The sequence below is a fragment of the Corvus moneduloides genome, chromosome 1 (assembly GCF_009650955.1).
Source record: "Corvus moneduloides isolate bCorMon1 chromosome 1, bCorMon1.pri, whole genome shotgun sequence".
Classification (NCBI taxonomy): Eukaryota; Metazoa; Chordata; class Aves; order Passeriformes; family Corvidae; genus Corvus; species Corvus moneduloides.
The window spans coordinates 25,378,766-25,403,129 of record NC_045476.1 but is presented as its reverse complement, the minus strand read 5'-3'; the positions used below and the strand labels follow the sequence as shown (position 1 = coordinate 25,403,129).

Sequence of the window (24,364 nt, the reverse complement as noted above, 5' to 3'; positions counted from 1 at the left end):
TAAAAGTCATATGACTGCTTATTACAACATATCCAAAATTTCAATATTTCAAATTGCTGCAAATGGTTGCAAGTGGTTTTGACAGAAGTAAATAATGGTAGTGGAGAAATGAATCTTATTATTAAAAGAGCAACGAAAATTATTTTATCATGTCTTGGTCACGCTATAATCTCCTGTGGCTGTTGGAAAGGATTAATTCGCATATTTCTAGTTCATTTCTTCTTTACCTTTGATGTAGTTAGTACCATTTTAATGCTTGAACTTCTAGATATGCAATGTTTTAGTAAGTTAACCTTTAGTAAGTTCAACAGCTGTAAGGAATCAGAAATTAATGAAGTAGTAATCCTGAGCAGAGATCTCCCTGCTGCAGACATGCATTCAGATATGATGTATTGACTTGCATTAAATTATTCTAGATTTATACCAACACAAGTGAGAAGGGACTCAAATGGGCTCCCCTGAAGCTGAAGGACACACATCATAAGACAAGCTTTGCACTAACCTATGTAACTGGTAATGTACAGTAATTTCTGTCATTTAAGCAGTATTCCTCCAGGCTTGCAATCTGAGAGCTGTGTAATTCAATCTTAATGATGCTGCTCTGTGCTATAGTCCAAAAGATAAAAGGAATAGTAAAGGAAGTGACCGCTTTATCCAGCAGAGACCACTTCATAGAGAGAATGTATTCTGTCCTACATCAGTCTCTCAATGGAGATAGGCCACTTGAGAACTGGGCATGATCTGCCCCCTTACCTTTACCCAACTTAAATGATCAGACTAATTACTAAAATTATTATTTTACTGTGTTGATTTTAGGTGAATAGCACAGAGTAGGAAACTGACAATAAAGTCATGACCTAGTAAGGGGTCAGAATACTTACTCAGTATTAAATTAATGAAATCTATATGTAGGATTGGATAGAAGTTGATATAAATATGGTAAAATACTTTTCTCCATTTTAATTTTCAGGGTGAGGCATGAGAAATCAAATCTAATACTCTATGAAAACAGAAGTTTTTTTGTGAGATTGCCAAATGCGAGAATCAAGGTAGCATGTTGCCCTGTTTCTTAGCTCAAGACTGTATCCCTGATATGGCTTCATCAAAGGGGAGACCCATGTTTCACCTTGGCCAGGTGGCACATGTTACACCTTGTCTCATATTCTACTGCCTGCTCAGCTGTGTTTGTCCCGCTCTCACTCCCATTCTACAGACAATACCAGCTCTTTCCCCTGGCCTTTCTCTGAAGTTTTTCCTCTGCTTCATAACTGGTATTACCCTTCTCTCTCAATTTGTCTGAATAAGAAAGCTAACTTAAATTTAAGTGATTTTTCCCAACCTGCACTTAGTTTGAAATATGTCACTGTTGTTTCAGACCCAGAAAAGATTTGTCCTGAAAACTTGGCAGTTTTCCCAACTACATCAGCAGTTCTTAGGCCTATGGGAGGTTAGGTCAGGAACTGTGGTACTCTCCTCAGGTTTCTTTTAATCTAATTTATTAGCCAGGTTGAAATGTACCTTGTCAAATCACTAATAAATGTGAAATCTGAGAGGGGTAGAGAAATTGACAGACAGATATGTATAAGACTGAAACTTATTTTGAAAGCGGACAAATCATATAAAAAAGGACAAGCCTGCCAGAGCCTGAACCATTCAAAATAATATACACATTTTTTAAAATTCTGAAACACAGGAACATGGAACTGGAAGGTTCTCAATTTCAGTCTCCTATTTTCATTGGCAAGTGTTCCATATATTTCCTTTAATGAACTGAACAAAGTCCAGTAGAACCAGTTAAATTTATTTTCCTTATTATTCTTGCTAAAGACTATTCTAGCATTTTGTTTTGATGGTGCATTTAATGGTAATTTTCTTCCCAGTTTTTCTCTTCCCCTCAAGGTCTTTTAATTTAAAGAGTTCCTTTCCTTCCTTCCTGTTCTGAGTTGATCTTTCTTGAATACAGGTGACCAGACACTACTCTCTGGGTGAGATACTGTTACGAACCTATTTAAACACAGAAGAGCAAAGAAAATGAAGTCTCTGTGAGTAAACTGGATTGAACCCAGAAAGGTTTGAAATATACCCCAAAACTTGATTAAAACCAAATAAAGTTAGATGTTGATACCAAAAAATTTTATATACTTTATTTAATAGTAAAAGAGGTAAATAGAAAGAGAGAAAGAAAGAAAGAGAGAGAAGGAATTCGGAAGGAATTAAGGGAGGGAGGGAAGGAAGGAGGGAAGGAAGGAGGGAAGGAAGGAAGGAGGGAGGGAGGGAAGGGAGGGAGGGAAGGGAGGGAGGGAAGGAAGGAAGGAAGGGAAGGAAGGGAAGGAAGGGAAGGAAGGGAAGGAAGGGAAGGAAGGGAAGGAAGGGAAGGAAGGGAAGGAAGGGAAGGAAGGGAAGGAAGGGAAGGAAGGGAAGGAAGGGAAGGAAGGAAGGAAGGAAGGAAGGAAAAGAGGAGTGTGGGGGGCAGACAGGGAGAGTGACAGGGATTAGGTAGAAACACATCACCCTCCCAAGGGTCCCAATGACGTCTCATGGCTTCCTTCCATCTGGTCTTCTTGGTGGCGAGGGTCCCTTGCTGCCCCGCCAAAAAGTGTAGAATCCAATGGATTAATATATACTTGGTGGGAATGCCCAGGTACCTCCCCTCAGGGGGCTAGGTTTGACACTGTCCCTTGCAAGGATCTGGATTTATTGCATCATGTGCAGTGCTCTGGTGCAGGGTCTGGGGACTCCTTTGTGGGGGAGCCTTTGATGGGCCATGACACCCCCTCTGCTGTCCCTCACTTGAATGTGGCTTTTCCTGGGGCGAAGGGACCCCTGCAGCTGGGCTCCTCTGCACAGCAGAGGATGGATGTTCACTGCCTTGGACCAGAGGCTTTTTCACCACACACCCAAAACCTCTCCTCCCCCCACCCTTTGGTGTGAGGGTCTGTTTGAACCTGACAGCTGATAAACCTGGAGCTGTGGTCTCCACCCTGAAGGTGTGAAGCTTAATCCTCCTGTGAATGTATTCTTCTACCTGTCCTGGGTTGCAGTGTATTCTATTAACATCCTCATGAGCTGTAGAAATCAGGTGGGGCAGTGTTTCCTTGCCTCCTCCCCCAGACTATCTTTCTGTTATTGGCCCATCATTGTCCTGCCGCATGACTCAGAGATAACTCCCTCCAGACCATCTTCTGTTAATGAGCCTAATCAACACTTGGCCTTATGACTCATTACCCCATTGTGAGATGCTCCACCCAGAGGGAGGAATCAAGTATTCCATCGTGGATATAATCTGAAACTCTGAACACCAGAGACAACCTTTCCACTGGATTTCCAGAGGACAGGAGCTACACAGCCACCATTGGACCTTCTGAGGAAGAGCAGACCCTTTTTCTACAGGATCATTGCTTCAGGAGGACTGCAGTCACCATTCTATCAGACTGCTACCACCACCCTGATTAACAGGGTGTCTGGTTGTATCTTGACTCTGTCAGTTTAACCCAGTGTTTTCTGCCTTTATTTTTGCTTTTTTCCCCCCTTATTTTATTTCCCTATTAAATTGTTATTCTGACTTGGTGTCTCCCACTAGTTTTTTTTCAAACTAGTACATCCCCAGCCCAGACCTGAGTCACTTTATCTTATCTCCATCAACTTGCAGTCCAGGGCCTCAGTCAGGGCCCCATTCAGGGTGTGGTGGTCTTCCATGCACCTTTTTTAATACAGTTTTGTTATAATAGGCAAAAGTCTTTCATGAAGATGTTTAAGCCATAAGTTATAACATTTCAGTCTCTGACAGATACCAAATTCCTTGTCCAATGCCTTGTACATCATGTGTATGCAAGACCGTCTCTCCTAGCTTCATGAAGGCTACCAGTTCTCTCAGATGTCTTGAACAATAAGGGACATTGAAAACTCTAGCACAAACGACCTTTCTCAAGAGCTTTTCATCCACCATTTTTTGGAGTACAGAACTCAAATATTGTACATACCTCAGTGTTGCAGTGGGGATACTGTAACACGATGTACCAAACAAGGAGTCCCGTGGAAAAGAAATATATATGGACAGATTCTTAATAGATGTTTCAGAGAGATGTTTTTTTCTCCAGCTGCATGGCCGGGCTCTGCCGAGGAATTGAGGCAATCATGGGACCCAAGGGTCCTTGCCCGCACAGGGAACACAAAACAACCAATCGGGAATGAGGCTCCCCAGGGGCTAGGAAACCCCATCTCTGTCCCAGGGCCCCTCTCCCAGGGCTACATCGCGGGGGGGGGAGACCCCAACATTTCACCCGTTTATTTTTAACAAAAGAGATGTAAAGCTTAACATTGAAAACAACTGGATAAACATAACAAGAACAGTTTTAAAACAATACAAGCCACCCTCCTGAGTCTTTAAATGTCCAAACAGATTCTCTGGAACATCTTAATGCTGACGGAAGGGAGACATGACTCTCTGAGCATGCTTTGTGGGGAAACTGATGCAGGAGAGGGTTTAATTTCTTCCCTCCCCCTTTACATCCCCCACTCGGCATTGGAAAGGGATTTTTGCGGAAACAATTGGCAAAGGCATGGTTTTGTGAGGGAAACCATGGGTGAAAAAACGGATTGGGAATACGCTGGCGGTAATAGGATATAGGATAAAGGGGAAAGGTGGGATTAGGAAAGGGAGACTGTAGGGGGGCCTACAATGGAGATATTGTCTAACATGACTATGATTTTTAGCATATATACTGCTTTTCACAGGAACATCATCAGGCCCAGTGACCTCTGATGCTAGTGACCCTCTTCTACCTTGCACAATTTTGAATTTCACCACTTCTCCATCTCCCAAGCTTGGGATGTATTTTTCAGGGTTATTCTTTTTAATAGCAGTTCTATGAACAGATATGTCTTGCTGGTTGTCACATCTCATTATAAAACCATAATTTTGTTTAACATTATACCATTTTACTCTTCCTAAAACCTTAGCTACGGTGATCTTTTCCTTTTTCCAAGTGGTTGCTGTTTTCTGTCTCACTGCGTTTTTGCTTTCTCTTTCGCTCGCTCCCGTGTTGGAATTGCCAGAGCTGCTAGTGCTGCTGGGGCCACCGGAGCTGCTCGTGCCTGCGCGCTCTTCCCGGGGTCGCGTTCTGGGCCAGGCAGGCCGAGCCGGGCCGCGCTGCTCAGTTCTCAGTGCGTCGCCACCTCTGGTCGCTGCTTCGCTGCCGCTGCCAGGCGCTGCATCCAGGTCTCGGCCGGGCCCCCGAGCGATGACTCCCCTGCGCCCTGCTCCAGGACGTGTTTCAGCTGGGCACAGCTCCACTCCACCACCACCGCTGCCAGCCACCGCCTGCGTGCCGCCCCTCTTGGTCGGGCGTTCACGGGGCTCGCTCCACCATGCGCTGTGCAGGGCCGGGCGGGCGCCGCCAGGTCGCGGTACTCCTGTTGCGCCTCGTTCCGCTGCCGACACTGCAGCTCACGTGGCTCTGCCCGCGCGTGGGAATTGCCTCGCTGCTGCTCACAGAGGGCTCAGTCCACGTGGCCGAGGCCGCACAATCCCTGAGCCAGGCTTCCCTTCACCAGGACATAGCTGACATTGTTCAACAGTCTCGGTAATTAAATAATATTCACGAAAATATTCTTCCATTGGCATATATTTTGACTCAAAAATTAACTGTGTCCAAACGGTGTTCCAAAAGTCTTTGGTAAGAATTAAATCCCAAGAAACGTAGAAAAAGTCCTTAAACAACCATGCCAGGAAGTGTTTCAGTTCTTTTGAGCTTGAATTAAGCTAAAATTTACAAATTGTTGTTCAAGAATCTTTTTAAGATAAATGTCCATATGTGGCTCTGAGAGCCAAGAGTCTTTCCACAGTTCCTCCATAGTTTAGATATGGAATAGCAAAACAAAACCAAGAGAATTTACTCACAAATCAGTCGCTGTAGGGATCAGGGATCGTTCTGCTCGCATCATCCACCATTATGTTGCAGTGGGGATACTGTAACATGATGTATTAATCCAGGAGGCCGTGGAAAAGAAATATATATGGACAGATTCTTAATAGATGTTTCAGAGAGATGTTTATTTCTCCAGCCGCATGGCTGGGCTCTGCCGAGGAACTGAGGCAATCAGGGGACCCGAGGGTCCTTGCCCGCGCAGGGGAACACAAAACAACCAATCGGGAACGAGGCTCCCCAGGGGCAGGGAAACTCCGTGTCTGTCTCAGGGTCCCTCTCCCGGAGCTGCATGGAGGGGGGGAGACCCCAACACCACAGGGAGAAGATTATTATGAATGAAGGGAACTGTCCCATGGCTGTATTTGTAGATCTTAGGAGTATGATGTCTTCCTGCTAGCTGAGCTGGAAGGGAATCAGAAAGGGTCTCTATGGGAGGCTTTGGCTGTATTCTGACTGAAACTGACCACCCTGGGAAGGCCATTCCAATGGTGGATTGTTATTTTGTGTCTAATCAGAGTCTTCTCAGGAATGAGATGTACCCATAACCTTTCATCATTTCCATGTGACTCCTTATAAAAAGGAAACTTCCATCTTCTTTGTAGCCACCTTTTAAATACTGGAACATGGTGATATAGCCTCCCCTAAGCTTTCCTTTTCTCAAGACAGATAATGAAAGTAATAGGAAAGAATCTTGAGTTATTTCTTACTGTTCTAATTTATTTCAATGGTTAACTTTTGGTGGTGGTGTTCCTTGGAGAGTAGCATTGGGTTTAAGCTAAGCCTTCTGGAAATTGCTTAAGTACTCCAGCCCAGTTAGACTAGATGATCACTTATTCAGTTCCTTCCAACTGAACTATTCTGTTTTAGTTCAATGTCTTTTAAGACCTATAAGGTCTAATTTAAATGCAGCTTTGCATTTGTATATTTATTATATTTATAACTTTATTAGAGATATTTCTATAATATCTAGTGTGGGGAACTCTTGACTGATTAAACTGCATCTATAAAGGTACAGAACCCTATGTTTCTCATGAAGAGGTAATGCTTCATACTGGCAGAATGGACCTGTCATCAGTGGTTAAGGGGTGTATATGTAAACTGGGACAATTCTGAGATATGGAGAACATGCAGGAAAATACATAAACTTTACCTCATTGATTTTCCTTTCAGTGTGAAACAAACTGAAGTGTAAAAGAAACATCCACTATTAAAAGAAAAAAGATCACCTCTGATCCAAGAAATCCCAGAGATTTCTGCACTGGAGGGAGGATGAGTTTACTGGGGAAATGTCAGTCCCCACTTAACCTATTCTTTTTTCTCCATGTCTGCCTCAGACAGTGTCGGAGACAGAATGCTGGGCAAGATGGACCAAGATGGACCTCCTGATGCAGAGGAGTCATTTGTTGATGCTGGTGGCTTTCAATTGGCCTCCATCTGATGCTGAATTGATTTTTGCCTTTTTTGCTTTTATATATTCTCTATATTCTTTACACATGTATTTGTAGCTCTGTAGCCTATTACTGTATTCGTAGCTAGCCCCAGTACTTTTCCCTACCCTGATAGGCAGAAAGACAAAACACATTCCAGAGGCTCCACACTCTGGGGGTCCAAGGCCCCTATCCTATCTTGGGTCTCTGGAAGCCAAGGCTGAAACCAGCTCTTTGAGACACTTTTTCATAAACTTAGTTCTTATCTAAAGGGGGAGGATTTAGAAAAAGGTTGAACTGGAGGGGAATTACCTCACCACTTATGTCTCTAATTGGGGATTTTTGTCAGTTATGTTAATTTGCTAAACTCATAGAACTGTATTGACCCCGTGTGGGGGTGGGCATTTTCCATATCTGCCCCTGGAGGCTTCCAATAAAGACCAGCCTTTGTATTACCTCCTATATTAATATTTTCTCAAAAATGTGTTGTTTCATTTCTAGGTCTTTAAGGCATCGGTTTTCTGGAGACCCAGATGAAACTGGGACCTGGTAGCCTTCTTCTGGACCAGATCGGATACATCTTGCAAGGAATTCTTCCCTGCTGGAAACTTTTTAAAGAATTTCCCTGCAGTGACCTGAGGTGAGGAGCCATGGTCCCAGGACCCCGCAGGAGGTAACAAAATGGCAGCTCTTTCCATTGTGTACTGTGTAATTGTGTGTGTATTGTGTATCTGTGTAATTTCAGTAATTGCTAGCAATTTCTATAAAATCTCGGTTCTTAGGAACCAAATTGCGACCTTTTGCACGATCCCACTGGTTTTTCAAGGTTTGTTAGGTCACTTATTCTGGCCAGGCATGGGTGTGGATGGTGACTTGCATTTGGAGTGGGTACTCGAGCGCTTTTTTCCTTTCGCTGCTTTTCGCAGCTCGCCCCAGCTCGGCTGCGGGGGGCGAGGGAAGGGGGGAGGCGGGGCGTGTGTGTGTGCCACCGGCTGAGGTTGTTTATTGGTGGAGAGGAGCAAATGACATTCCAAAGTGTCGTTTTTAGCACGCGCAGGTTTTGATCGTTGTGTTCGCGTAGGGACGCCTAGGCCTAAACGGGACAGGTTCTTCGAAGCGGCCGGAGTCAGCTCTGTGCGCGCCATTGTGGAAAAGGGAAGGGGCGCCCACGTCCTATATTGTACTGAACATAGGCAGTATTCCATCTGTGGAAAGAGAGGTCCTGGACCTCAGCAAGTTGAAGCAGGCCAATTCGGAGGGGGGCCCAGCTTCTGCTGTGTGCAAGGAAGGAATTTTTTTGGTTTTTTTTCCGGGATTTCGGGGAGCGGGTGGCTCCCAGAGCCGCGGCTGAAGTCACGGGACGGTGCGGCGAGCTCTTAGGGCACGCCTCCTGTGACGGAAGGGGGAAAACAGCCGCTCTGAGAGCGGCGGCGGCTGAGGTGGCCGTGCTGTCGCCCTGCAAATGGCCGGGGCATGGGGCGGCACCGGGGCCCAGCCCAGGACCACCGGACGGGCCGCCGTGCAGCCCGCACAGCCCCTGACGGGGGCAGGAATGCGAGACGCGCGGGCGGTGACGTGATCCCCATGGGTGCTAGCAGAGGTGGGGCTGCGCCCCTCGGAACCCTTGTGGGTGGGAAGACAGCTCCTACAATGGACGGCTCTATCGCAGTTTCCATAGTAACGAGTTCTGTTTTGGATAGAAACGGAAGCGACTGCGGGCGGCTGGAAGGGGCCAGCACGGGAGAAGTGGGTCACGAGGCACCTGTGGCGCCGGGAGTATCCCCAGGCGAGTGTGTCCCTGCCACGCGTACGGTCTGTGGGAAAGGGGCTACACATTAAGGAATCACATCAGCAAGGAAAATCCTTCAGATGATCAATGGCATCAGAGAATTTCTCTGTCTTCCTAAGGGTACCTTTTTTATTTTATTTTGTTTCAGTGTTTGCAATTATAAAATACATTTTAAAATTCCTATTTCCCTGTAATTCAGTGGGCTGCTTTTGGCTGGGTTTGAGTTAATTTTCTTCCTAGTAGCTAGTATGGAGCCATGTTTTGGATTTGTGCTGTAGACAGCATTGATAATACAGGGATGTTTTACTTACTGTTGAGCAGTGCTTGCACAGCCTCAAAGCCTTTTCTGCTTGTCATACTGCCCCACTAGCGAGTAGTCTGGGTGTGCACAAGAAACTGGGAGGGGACACAGCTGAGACAGCTGACCTCAGCTGAACAAAGGAATATCCCAGACAATATGGCTTCATGCTCAGTATATAAAGTGAGGGACGGAAGGAGGAAGGGAAAGGTATCTGAAGTTCCGGCGTTTGTCTTCCCAAGGCACCATTATGTATGATGGAGTCCAGCTTTCCTGGAGAAGGCTGAACACCTGTCCACCCATGAGAAGCGGTGAATAAATTAGGTTTTTGTTGCTCTGCTTGTACATGCAACTCTTGCTTTACCAGTAAAGTGTCTTTACCTCAACCCAGCAGTTTTTTCTCTTTTAGTCTTCTGATTCTCCCCCCCATTCCACCAGGGGTGAGTGAGTGAGTAGCTGCATGGGTCTTGGTTGCTGGTTGGAGTTAAACCATGACAGTCAGCTGTCATCTGTGCTAGAGTGAATAACAGAACATAATAGCAGAATAAGGAAGACCAAGATTGGTTTAGTTTTTTTCAATCTTACTTTTTTTTGTTCAGGTGGTTTTTTTTAAATATTGACCTTTTGCATTTGGAGTGTGAATTATTTCAATAGCTCTTTCACTTCATCAAAAAACTACTTCCAAGGAAAATTAATATTTCAGAAAATTAATATAACATTCTTAATATCAAATACCCCAAGCTTCCAATATCAAGCACTACAAACATCCAATTTCCCAATAGTGCTTTTGAGCCATCTCAAACCTCACCAAAGTGATACCTAAACATTCTGATTGTTTCCATTGTTCAAGGTTTTCACTCCTTCTGACACAGATCAGATTGTTTTACTATCTAACATTTTTCCATCATATGGTTGATAACAAATACCGTACCCCTGCCACCCCAAACATATGTTACTGCAGCAAAACATGGCAGGTTTTTCCCAGAGGAAAACTGTCCTTCAAATGCCAATCAACAGTATTAATAAAAAAAATTCTACTTTGCTTGGCTCATTGTAAAAGGCTAAAGACTGATCAGAAACATGACTGAAGGTTAAAGGTGTCCTCATAAAGGATTTTGAAGAGCCATAATCCGAAATAGCAGGTGACAGCTGCTTCTTCTATGTTTTTGTGTTGCAGAAATTACATAAACTAATGTGCTAATAAATGTTTATGTCCCACTCCTTTTTTTTCCCTTTCCAGTGGAGATGAAAAGCTTTGAGTTGTGGCAGAATAAAAGCTCTGGAGGACCAGGTCTCCTTCGTGGGGAGTAGGTAGGCACTCAAAGCAACACCAGTGTTGTGATGAGTGTTGCCATGGCAAGCATTTGCATACTGAAAGAGATGCTTTGGGAATATGAAGCTGGATCCTAATTTTACCTGTAGGCAAAATTTCAGTGGGACTGTTAGTGGTAATGTGGGCATGAATGGGCTGTTCAGCAGAATCAGTCATAGTACTTGAGCCTGTTTCAGCAGATATATTTAAGATGAGAAGTTGTGACTAAAGTCAAAATCCGTTTAGTGCTGGAATTTTTTACCAGGAGCTAGACAGGCATAAAAATTCATTTCATGTAGACCATCAGCATTTGTCAGATTAAATTAACTACTGGATAATTTGAAATATGTTTTTAAAGCTGAATAGCAGCAGACTCACCTCCCTTTCTCCTGAGCTGTTGTTTTGTATTTCAATGTTAGCTTGGTGCCGAGATGTTCTAAGCTCTAGACCCAGTTGTGTGAAATAAGAGAAATGTTCCAAAGCTTATGTAGGTTTAGAAGATCCTACAGGATTTTGATATAGATCCTACTGATTGATCTCAGTGATACAAAAAATCTGTCAGCTCTTGAAAACTCTGTGATCAACCCAAAGAGTGTGAAAGAGAATGAAACACAAAATTTTGGTTTTAGTGAAAGTGACAATGGACCTAAAATTTGAAAGCAAGTTGTTCTAGTATGAAGCAGCATTCTCTTTGTCATTCTGTTCTAGACACACTCTGAATGATAGCTAGACTTTTAGAGTAGCATGCATGTTGATATTAGACAAGTTTTCATTGTCATTTGTATTTACTAATCTGACCTAACTTACTAAAAAATCAACCACTAACTTTGTCTAACAGAGCATTCGTGCCCTGCTCAAGCAGTGATGTGATCTAATAGTCTTAAAACTGTAGGCTGGGTTAAGAAAATATCGGTCATATCCTGTAATATGAATGCTCTCCTTGTTTGTCCTGAATTTGAATCACTAGTGTATCCAGGTACCCCTTGAATAATTAGGAAAATCTCCTTAAATTGATTGTGTCTCACAATGCCTACAAAAATACCACAACAGCATCCTGCTGTTTACCTGTTGCAATGCCAAGTGCCTTACTATTTCATGCCATTCTTCTTTCCTGTACCATTTGTTTTATTGACCTGGTGCCTTGGATTATAGAAACTGCAGTACTGATAGTGCAGGAATCCTTTTTTCTCTATTTGGCACACCCTTAGTTCAGTCTATTACCTCAAAGACTATATTAAGGATGCTACAAACCTCACTACTTGAAACCTGGATAGACCTTGAATCCTAGATAGAAAAAAACCCCCAAAACATTAAAATTGTTAAAACATTTGGTTGATAAAAACCCATTCTGTTTAGTTTGGGTGCTTTCATTTCTTTATGGCAAGCACTTGCAGCACAGGGCTGAGGTAACTGAAACAGCTGAGTGAATATAAATCTGAGGGAGCTTAAACACACTGTCTATAAAGCTGATGTAGTTCTTGAGCAATCCAGCAGTGATCAATTCATTAGCATTACAAACAGCCTGCCAAAGAAAACCTATTGAAGACAAGATGACTAAAATTAGAGATCAGACCAACTCTAATATTCACTAATGGACATGAACATTAGCCTTGCAGCTTCAGCCAACTGCGCTGAATGAGACCCTGGTGACACTTTTGGATAAAGTACATTAGGGATTGAAGATTTTATTTTCTTAATTTAGTGTATTGATTTTTTTTTTATTAGGAGTTAAAGTAGCTGATGAAAGAAAGGATTTGGAAAAGATACTGGAAGTAGAAATGAATGAAGATTGCCCACTGGCTTTTCTTAAATATTCCTTTCCTGGGTTTCTGCAATATTCAGCAATGGAAACTCTTGAGTGAATATTTTCTCCCCACAAAACTTCATTTGTTTACTTTACAGTCCAATGCTAGCACTGGCAGGCATGCCAAATGAAACATTGGAGGTAAAACCGACACTATATAAACTCAAGAAAGCATCAAATTTCTGTGTACCCTTTTGTTAGTGAGATCTTGAACAATAAGTAGAAAAACACCATTTCTGTTGTCTTGAGTGTTTTATTGTTAAGAAGCTGAGATGATATCTTAACAGAAATCATGAGTTTTACAGTCTTTGGGAGGCAAGCAACGTCTCCACAACAGTTATAAAAACATAAGTGGTTTGAAAGATACCTTGATGTCTAAGCAGTGGTCCAATTTCCCTATTAGATTTAGCCTCTCATCAAGAAACTTACTCTGTTTAATTTTTGTTGTTATTGCAGAAATGACACTGAAATAAAAACTTGTTGCATTACTTTTTTTCAGCTATGATGCTTTCATTATTCTGTCTAAACTCCTTTAATGCTATTAGCTGTCCACAGCTGCTCCCAGGATTGGTTCAGCCTTCAGTTCTTTTACAAATCACTTTATTATGTCAATGTACCACAGGCTCCATAATATAAAGCAGCATAGCCACAGCACTGGAAGTTACATGCAAAAGTCTAGACAGGATTTCTTCACCAGCAGCCACTGGGATTTTGTGTTAGTTACACATTTTAGGCATTTAATTGTCTTTGTGTGGACTTCAAAAAGCACATTAAGAGAAACCCAGGGTTATTGAAAAGCTTTCCTTTTACAGAGTTTTCTGAAGCTTTAAACAGAAATTTCTGTTATTCATGCTAGATGTCTGTGTGATTCTATACTACCACATAATATTTTGCATTTTCCCCATAGCAGTTCTGTGCTAGTGATCCATACAGAGAAGAGAGACCCACTGCCCTCTTGTCTGTAGCTTGCCCAGGGATGTTGCCATGTGATCATTAGCCTAGCAAGCGCTGGCGATGCTGGCATGTAAAGACCAGGGTAATGGGTTGAAATGGCCTAAAATTGAAATGGCTTTAAACCAAAAGAGGGTGGATTTAGATAAGATATTAGGAAGAGTATGAGTTTGGTGAGCCAATGGAACAGGATATCCAGAGAAGTTGTGCATGGCCCATCACTGGAAGTGTTCAGGGGCAGGTTGGATGGGGCTTTGAGCAACCTGGTGTAGTGAAAGGTGTCCCTGGCCATAGTGGGGAGGTTGGAACTAGATGATCTTAAGGGTCATTCTGTCATTCTTTGAAATCTGAGTTGGTCCCACTGCTTCACAGTATGCTCTTTCTAAAGATAGGTCTGGAAAACAGATTTTGAGACTATGAGGCTCAGAAAGAGACCCAGGGGATGATGATAGCTGTGGAGTACCTAACCTGGAGAGAGCTGCTTTAATTCACTGGGGAGTTGAAGGCAACAGAGGTAGCTGAAGGAGGGCAGTGGGTGAGATGTACCTAAGGGGCGGGGTAAGAGAGAAAGAAGATGGTAAAGTTCAGCATTATTTGAGGCCAGTTTAGCCAACAACCTAAATTATTTTATCTTTAAAAGAAGTGCTAGGCATAAAACTTTTCTGAGATAGTTATACGGTCTGCACCTTGGAGAAAACATCCTTCTTAAGGCTGAATGAATACTGCACGAGTGCTCACCGAAGCAGAACATATCTGAGACACTCCCTAGCTGCATGTTATGTTTTTATACAGAGACATTTGCTTCTCCTTCCCATACTTCTATTTTCTCCATATTTGTTACTTGACTTCTCTTTTTCTCAAGTATTATTGTAAGTGCTCAAACAACAAAATCCTGAATAAAATAACAGGAAACTGAGAAAATAAAAGAAGTGTTCATCCCTTTCCTCAAGATAGTTGCTGGAAGCCATAAATGATTGACATAATGGAGCAAGACTCAGTCTTCCCTGATCCCACGCGTATCAAACTGCTCAGCTTTACCTAGTTACGGCTGGCTTGATGGATGCCCCTTACTTTAGGGGAAAGACAGTGGAGGGGAAGCAAATCTGACACTTGTGTAACAAAAAGCAGAGAATGTTTGTGTTGTAAAGCAGTCAAAAGATGGAATAGAGCAGCAAAAAGGCAATGGACTATATTTACACATCTGTATGAAGAAAACTCTGCATCAAAGCTGCTTCCAGGACTCAAGCTTAGCTCCTCTGCACTCCCCAATTAGAGAACTGCCCTTCTATATGTTTTAGGGTGAAATCCTGTCCCTTTGAGATCACCACAATTCTTTACTGTTGATTTTCATGGGAGCAGGGGCTTAACATAAATAAATATTTTATGGCACCATCATATAGTGTACACATCTTACACTTCTTGGGGGAAAAATATCAGATTCTAATTTGTGATGCCATGTGGCAAAGGATGTGTCCATATGGCCATGGTCACATCAATCAGATAATACCTCTGAATTCAGTAGGCACCAACGCGGCACAGGCCTGAGGAAGCTGAAAGAGAAAAAAATCATTGATTCAAATGAGGCCAAGATTTCACCTCATGTTTTTAGTGTAGCAAATGTTATTGCAAACCCACACAGAGCCAGTGTAAAGTGCAAATCACCATTGGAGTTTGACATATTCATTACCAAACTAGCATAATTAGTTTATATGAGTGTAGGTAATTTGAAGAGAGGTTTCAGTTTCTTTCTTTAAAAATGTGAATTTTATTAACAAAATGGCAAACTTTCTTTCAATGAAAGCAAGTCATATACTGTAGGAAGAGCCACAAGTTTGAGGAAAGAGCTGAGAGCCAATATTTAGTGAAGACGATATCACTGTACAGTTGAGAAAACAGACAATAACTCACTTCCTTGTGTAAACAGAAATGAAGTATAAGAAAAGTAACCTTGCCAGAAGAGGTTTCATTTGGAAAGGCAGATTAAAAGCTACTGAAGACAGAGTAAAGACACTCAGGGAACAGGAGGGGGCCTTGTTGTTTGGTGCCATAGATAGATTTGGTTGTTTTCCATTGATCTTCATTTTTTTTAGTAGTTTGGTGAAACCACCCACTTGCTCTCTCCCACCCCTCCCTTCCCCATTTGATAACCTGTCTTGGGGTGATTTTATGATAATACTGTATTTCACTATCGTCTGCTTTATGCCCAGAAATGGGTCCCGCAGCTTTAAGCTGGGTGCAGAAGAGAGGGGAGAGAAGCCAGGCGAATTCTTCAGCGCAGTTTGTGTTCAAGGACTCACACACACTCCCCTGTGTTCTCACCACTGCAGAGCTGAGGGAACACCCTCCTGCTTTTAGCTAGCCTGTTAGCTGAGGCAAGAAATTTTCCCATACTGGCATACCAAAATCCTCTGGTAACTTCTTCCTCTTCTGGAGCTGTTCGGCCTGGCTGTGATCTGAGAACCAGATCATCGGACCCCGTGGACCAGCAGTGAGGCTGCAGGGACGCCACATCCTGGCCTTGGACCTCGGGAGGGGCCGAGCCAGCTACAGAAGGAGCTCTAAATCCACCAGCTTTCTCCGCAGAGAGAGGAGGTTTATTATCTAACATTACTCAATTGTTTCCTGTGCCAACCAGGAAACAATTCCTCTGCTTGTTAAATAAATAGTTTTTTTCACTTTCCTCCAAGAAATTCCTTTCATACTGGTGGGGGGAGGGAATGTTGAAACCTTTCTTCTGTGGAGGAGACATCCCTTCCAGGGCATTTCCCCCTAAACTTGTCTCAAACTGAGACGTGTGTTAAGTGAAGCTGCACTACTTACCACGGGCAATAGTATTTTCCCCAGTAATTGAATGTAACTGGTGAAGATTCCATCTGTTTCTCATGTGAGAGTTTGTTCCACCTTGGCACATTGCTATTAGGTCGAGTCTGGTTCCATCTGATATTTTTTAGTATCAATGGGAGAAGAGAAAAAATATAAGAGCTGTTTTGGGCATATATGTATAAACGTTATATATTTTTGAAAAAGCTGCATGCAGGGGGAAAAAGCTAACCCAGTTTGCAATCTGGTATAATTTTCTTGCACTACAGGGCAGCTGTTTTTGCTGATTGTTTGTCACCCCACAAGGTTAACGGGAGCTTCCAGGGCCTCGTAATTCTATTCTAGAGCGACCTCTTATGTTATGTCACTTAACTTTTGTTTGAATCTGTGTCTTTTCCTGTTTCCAGTAAGGTTATGAAAATATCATCAATTGCTTTGAATGCTGGTTTTGTTGTATGCAGTAAGCTCAGTTATGCTACCCTCCCCCTCCTGCTTGTTACTTAGTCAATGCATTGCATTTACCTGTAATCATCCCAACAACACTCACAAGATGATTTTCCCCTTCTTTTAAATTAATTTTCATATATGTTCTGTTCTATCTGCAGCCTTCACCTTTCAGTGAAATGACCCGATGTCTCAGAAAGCCTCAAGCAGTGCTGGCATCAGGAGACTTTGCCCCCATCCTAAGTGACTGCAGACTCATATGCCAGTATGTTCTGGTTTGTAATGGATGATTGATTTGCAAGGCTGTTTTGCTCTGATTGTCCCTTGCTTAAAGAAGCATTGGGCCTTTTAAAATTTTTTTTTTTCATTTTATACCAGGCAGTATTTCCCCTGTCTGTGGTCTTGTGTCAACTAAATCCTAACTAGCTGGTCTATTTTTTTGTGATTTTTTTTTCCCTTGCAGAGGAGTTCATGTTTTTTTAAATTTTAATGGCAATAAAATTACTTTGGAGAAACAACCAGATGAGTTTTCTAAATACCTTTGAATGTACGAGGATCAGCCATGGTGGAAGAAGATGGAAGCCCATTCCTCAGCAGGCAATCTGGACAGATCATCACACTTTCCGTCTTCTCCTTAGGACCACTATGTGTCACCTCCTCCTCTCATCTCAAACACTGGATCCAAACATATAACATCCACACTTCATAAATCTTTACAAGCTGTGTCTTCAGACACCATGGGCAACCCTGTGGTGAGAGCCCTCAGGTTCTGCCAGGGTGTACAGACATATAGCCATGTTACACCTCTGCTAACATGAGGAAATCCTCCATGTTCAGTAAAAAGACCATAAAACTGTTTCTCTGTGTAACCCCTTTCTGTATGAATGCTTACCTCTGAAATACCAGTACAGGCCAGGCCACCTCTGGAAAAAAGCCTTTGAATAGCCAGAAAGTCAGAGCTTCAAGCTTAGTGGCATTTGGTGTTGAGGAATACACTTAATGCGAGTAGTTTGTGTGCTGCTGCAGTGCTAGTTGCAGCTTGTACTTTGTGTATGGGGAAATGGCTGGAGTTCCCAGCAAGAGCAGTGATCTGGCACTGACCCCTTTGCACAACAAAGGGCATGGGAACCTGTGGCACCAGCCAGGTGACCGGCCACTCAGAGATACAGCAGGAGCCAACAGCTCAGCAGGAAGACCCCAGACTACTGTGTGCATGGACTGCGGATACAAAAGTCCAGGGACCGTTTGGTTCAGGGTCCCTCCTTGGCAGCACCCAGCTTGATCTCGAGTTGGTTATGTGTGACTGTGCCATGATTGAAGTACTTAGAGAAATCAGATGTCTGAGGCTCTGTTACGGGAAACCTGTGGCTGAGCCTGTAAGGAAAACTGGTCTGACTTTGCGAGAGTGGTGTATTTAGGGAGTCTAGTGAGGCCACCCATTGACTCACTGGAGACATCCACTGCAAAGGGTGTTTGGCACTAGCTGGGGTGAAACTCTTGGGTGGTAGAAGTGTGACTGCCAGAGTGGGTCCTGGATGGTCAGATGGGAAGGTTTCCTTTACAGCTGTCATAGGACTGGAAGTGGGATTTGTAAATTACAACCTCCAGTTTATAGTCCTGTCTTTTCCCTTAGAATTCAACTATAGCTTAATTGAACAGTAATACAATCATTAATTTAACCTATTCCAGTTCCCTGTAATTTTTAATGCATGCTAAAAAATGATTACACAATTTCTACAAATAGCAGGAACTGAGCTTTTAATTCCTCATGCAATGTACTAAAACATAACCTGGCAGCATACATTTCTCTGCCTTACAGACTTTTTAAGATGATCCAGCAAGAAAAAGGAGTCCCTGAGTAAATGGTAATTGGATTCTCAGTGTTTTTAGTGAAGAATGGGTTATCACAGAACAACACTTACAAATTACCTGCTTTTAGGTGCGAAGGTTTGCTGGGGTGTTTTTAGAGCATTATTCTTGCAGGACTATGTCTGCATTTTGTTTGGGTAGTAAAAAATGGATGAAAGTCCATTGCATCCTTCACTCACTAAGGCAGCTGCGAATTTTGCCACTATATTCAACAGACAGAAGGTCTGACTTTACTTTTTATTTTTATTTTCTTCCACTCTGAGATCACGTTCTCAGATCATTGCATTAACCTGTTTTCTGTAAAGCAACCTTTTTGTATCATGTCCATATTTGGAAATACTTATCACTGTTTCAAATACCTGGATACTGTCGAGGTACTCATGGAGGAATTTTTGGGTGACCCTCAATATAAATCCTAAGACTCTTTTTGTGTAGAAGAAAAACTTTGCCTTCAAAACTGGGGGAATCCTGCAGATGTACAATTCACCCCTAGAGGTCACTGCGGTCCAGGGATTTCAGTAAGCTCCAGCGAGCACCCAGCGTGGCGGGTGCCCAGAGGCTGCAGCGGTGGGGTCCTGCCGGCAGGGTTGGCGGGGCATCTGCAGCCGGAGCGGAGCCCTCATGAGGGCTGTTCCCGCCTTCCCTTCCTTTAGGCTGTCTCCCATTCCTTTTCTCTTTATGACATTTAAGGCTTACCACTAGAAACCAGCCAGTAGTCATCTTTTTTTCAGATGACACCGACTTCGGTGTTTTTTTTTTTCTTGTGGGTTTTTTTTTTTTTTTTTCTTTTGGCATCTTCCTTTGCACTCAGAAAAAAAAAAAAAAGAGGCCAATTATGGTAATTATTTTAAATTCAGGAGAAAATTCACTTTCAGCAGGTGAAGAACTTGACTTCTGGATTCTTTGGTGTTAATTCTTTATAGAAGTGGATTTTACTGTGCTATGTAATTTAGGCTGCATCTGATTTTGCTTTCTGGCATGATTTACCAGTATCTCCCATTTTTTAAGCATATGATTTTAGGTATTTCTGAGTTGACTATCCATTTTCAGTGTAGATTGCCAGTAGCTCTGAGGCTCAGTGTTATGCAGTTCAAAAGCATCATGCTACTTTTGCAAGGATTTTGTGTAATGACTTCTTCACACCTTCACTTTTACTGGAGTCTTTTGGAACAACTGAAGATTAGTTGGTGCTATGCTGTTGGTAGCATTCTAATGAACCACAGCCCAGCGTTTTAATTGGGTGTGGGGAGAGATACCAAAGCGTCTCACTTTAAATAAATCTTTTCAGTCTTTTTTGGAATCTGCTAAAAATTTTGAAACACCTTTGAAACATAAGCTTCTTTGTCTCAAACCTAGAAAAATAGGTACATACTAAAATGTGGGAAAAAAGTCTAAAAAAAAAAATCTGATTTTTCGCAATGTTGTGATCATATTTTGCCTACAGAAATTTGTCTGAGTAAGTTCTGCAGTAACTCAAGTATATGTAGCCAGAAGAATTGAAAGAATTGTTGGCCAAAACATTCTACACAGAAAAGTTTAAACCTGGAAAAATACTCATGGCTAGAAATAAGTGTATTGGTTGAGCTGGGTGCACTATGGTCCCTCCTATATGACATGCGCTGTAATTGAATAAAGCAGAAGCTCAGCTTTGCATCACAATGTAAAATATGTAAATTTCTCTGAAGAGTAGATTTAATCCTATTAGAAAAGAGATTAAAAGTAGTTAAACATGTCAGCCTTGATTCTGCTCTATGACTTGTTAGCAAAGACAGAGATGTATGCTTATCCTGTTGATGAACCATGGTGGCATCAGCAGCCCCAGCCTTCTCTCGGGAACTTGCCATATTTGCAGAACCTTGCAGCTATATTTTTCATTATCTGGAATTACTTTTAAAACAGCATCAGCTATCTAATACTATACATTCTGGTGATAATCCTGTGCTCATTTGTTTTGGACTGGCCTAGCACTCGGAGGAGAAATCACAAATCCAGAAACAGTCTGGTGCAGTTTTTTTTTTTGTGTCTAGCTTCAGTACTGACTCTTGGCAAGCCCTGTGGCAAGCCATTTAAACTCTCTACCTTTTGTTTTCCTCATTTACACGAGATTCAACATAGCTACATTAGTAAACATTGTGTGGGAATGATCAATTATTAACACAGGTTGTATAATCCTATTTAGATAGTACAGAAATTACAGAAAATTGCAGGCATTTTATTACTGAAATAACTGCTATCTGACCAAATAGTTATGATAAAATACCACAGTGGTGTAAAGAAGACATATTGTGAAATATTACATAGTTATATGGAAAAACAGAGGAAATACCACTGTCATAATTGAATAAATAAAAGCATAAATACAGAAATTGACCTTATGTAGGTTCCTAAAATCAACAGCATGTATTGGGGTGGGAAGGAGTGGGCATAACACTTAATGGGGTGGAAGAAGTTAGTTGGACTGGAGTGGGGAGGAGTGGTAATTTTGGTTTTGATTACATTCTATTTCTTGCAAGAAAGGGAATGATGGGAAAAAAGTTGAATTTTAGAGGTTAGTTGGGAGAAATAGAATAGGCCTCCTCTGGTGAAGGCTTTATGGGCACCTCTAGCACAGGGAACTTAATGGTCTCAGCTGCAGTGGAAGTACTTGAGGTCTGCAAGCAGTTCAGTGTCCATCCAAAGCAGAGCCACGACACCCTTCTGTTACACGAGGCCACAGCAGAAGGGCAACTAAAAAAGCTAAAAATGTGTCAATTAATACAAAGTATGTGTGAACATATGCATGTAGTTTGCTAACGTGAAATATCAAAGAACGAAAGTTCTAAGCAGAAGATTAATTTAATCCTTATTTTTTTGCATTTCTTTTTTGATTTCAGTTTAAAAAGATCTTTTTTAGTTGTGTCTGCTTAAATGCTTGGCAGTTGTGGCCCTACAAAAGATCATCATGATCTTATTGAAATATGAAATTTCTGGAAATTATGTGAAAATCTACTCAGCTTCAACCATTCAGTCTTTCCTTCAGTATGGAAAGTTTTGCCATTTGTGAGATAGGTTTTGACTCACATAACAGACCCCTGCTCTTCCCTGTAGTGTTGATTGATCATCTACCTGCTTTACTTTGCAACTGTTTTTACTCACAGTGGTTATGATGGAGGGTGAGACCATATAATTTTTTGATATCAGTGGCAAAAGTCCTCCTGCAGCCCACCTGGGCTTTGGCTGAGAGGCAGCACTACTCAGGAGAAAGCAGTGTCCTACTTTCTGGATTTTGTCACTGTTGTTTAATGAGATAACAACATGCTTTATCATTTAGTCATGACATATGATGGGGTTAGGAGATCCAGAGAGATTTCTCAGAACTGCCAAATTTAATGCTGTTCTGTAAAGGATATTTCTTACCAGTGAGAAACCCTCCCATTTCTTGCTCCCTTCTCATCACCAAAAATGTATCTGTTTCTCTCTCTAGGTCAGCCTACTTCCTGGCAGGCTTGCAGCACTCCAGAAGAAGTAGGACGATTAAGGGGACAAAAAATCATGAAATAGGATGGTTTCAACAGTCTTCAACTCCCATCAGGAAGACCAGCAACACTGACTTCTGTGCCCCAAACTGTGCTTCCTTTCGTCTTATTTGGGACCTTTAGGGTTTCTGCTGCAATTATGGATGCAAGAAAGGTGGTCCTGCTGAGAGCACTAGGGCAGTCCTCAGGAGCTGTAGGGGAAGATGGGCATCTGTTCCATGGGTTGTGATCTGCAAGAACCAGGAGCAGGGGATAATCTCAGAGACTGGAATACAGGTGTTTTTGGCAGCCAGTGCAGTGAGTAGCAGAGAGGACAGAGGTGGATCTGTTTAAATTGGGGATTTTACGGTTGGGGGGCAGGGAGGAGGAGAAGATATCATCAGGAAGGGTAGAGAGCATATAGGAAAAAAAACAGGCAAAGGCATGCAGTCTGGCCTGGCTTGACTTCTCACAGAGGGCAAACAGCCATGAGGAGCTCAAAGGTGGGGAGAATGAGCGGCTGGAGGGACTGGTCCTGCCCATAGTGCTTACAGGCTTGGCATTGAGTCCCTCTAATATTTTACCCCCCCCCCCATCCAATATGTGGGCATCAAACTGCCAGAACAGACAGAACCTACCAAGTGAAACTGCCTTTTATGCTGGAGGCACAATCCAGGTGAAGATTGTTTTCTTCTCAGTATGTCTGCTGCGCTAGACTTAAACTTCCCTTGCCAAAGAGCAGACACCTGTCATTTCTTGAGTCTCTGTTATCTCTGGAGACCATAGAGACAAACAGTGCAGCAGCTTGCTGGGGTGCTTGCTGTTCCCAGGATAAAACAGAGTGGAGGAGGCCTATTGATGCCCAGGAGAAACAACAGAAGCCAACTGCTGCACTGAGAAAGTGGCCATTTCCTGTGCCTGCTGCAGCCAGGGATGGTGGAGGAAAGGGACAGGAGAGCATGCTTGGGCTAAGCTGCTGAATCATTACTGCCCAGACTCCAGCCCCACTGTGTCTTGGTGTGCTGCTCCTGCTGCCTTTCAGCAGTTAGGAGTTGGGAAGAGAAATAAAGAAAGGAAAACAATGAATGATGTTGCATGAAATCTGATTTTCTGCCAAATTTTACGCTGCTATGGACTTTCTGTGCTTGGAGGGAGTTGATATGGGCTTGTCAGAAATTTCCTATCCCATAACTCTGGCTCGATCACAGCTCAGCGACACTCAGAGAGGGCCTGTGTGAGCAGCTGGTAGGGCTGTGGCCTGCCTGCCCTTGCCTCCACAATGGGCTTTGTGTATGATGCTGAATGAATCCTCAGTTTCTGTCTCTCTAAGTGGAGCCCTCAGATATATCAAAGCAATTCCATGTGTTTCATTTTGGTATGTTAGTGCCACAGGTTGTGTGGCACAGGAGTCTCTTCTGGAGAATGATGTCAAGTCCAGGGGAGAGTGTATGGCAGAACACTCTGTCTTGGGGTGATTTTATGATAATACTGTATTCCCCTACCGTCTGCTTTATGCCCAGAAATGGGTCCCGCAGCTTTAAGCTGGGTCCAAGGAAAGGGCAGGGGGGTGGAAGCCAGGTGAATTCTTCACTGCAGTTTGTGTTCAAGGACTCACACACACTCCCCCGCATCCTCGCCGCTGCAGAGCTGAGGGAGTTCATTCTTGCTTCTAGCCAGCTTGTGAGCTGAAGCAGGTTTTTCCCAGCATACGGACATACCGAAATCCTCCGGTAACTTCTTCTTCCTCTTCTGGAGCTGTTCTGCCTAGCTGTGATCTGAGAACCACATCATCAGACCCTGTGAACCGGCAGGGAGGCTGCAGGGATGCTGCATCCCAGCGTCAGACCTCAGGAGGGGCCGAGCCAGCTACAGAGGGAACTCTAAATCCACCAGCTTTCTCTGCATCTAGGAGGTTTAATATTTTAACAGTTATTCATTTTATCCATGTGCCCTGCGGGCACTCTGCTTGTTAAATAAATAGTTTTTTTCACTTTCCTCCAAGAAATTCCTTTTGTATCAGTGGGGGAGGGAGTGCTGAAACCTGCCTTCTCTAGAGGTGATGTTAATTTCAGGACATCTCCTCTTAAACTTGTCTCAAACCCAGACACACACTTCTCAGCCAGGGCTTGCCAAGCTGCCATACAACTGCTTTAAACAGACCTCCATGAAATCTGGAGATTTAAGCTTTTCCCCAAAGCTTTACATCATTAGACCTTAAGTCTTGCTCAG

The 24,364-nt window shown here is 42.9% G+C and overlaps 1 long non-coding RNA gene across 1 annotated transcript; it reads left to right on the top strand.

The window, feature by feature from the left end:
* Nucleotides 1–9,354: 9,354 nt before the first annotated feature.
* LOC116441189 lies at nucleotides 9,355–17,290 on the top strand. The gene is made up of 2 exons (XR_004238950.1): nucleotides 9,355–16,100; nucleotides 16,934–17,290. It is a non-coding gene; the product is annotated as an uncharacterized LOC116441189 (long non-coding RNA).
* The last annotated feature ends 7,074 nt before the right edge of the window (nucleotides 17,291–24,364 follow it).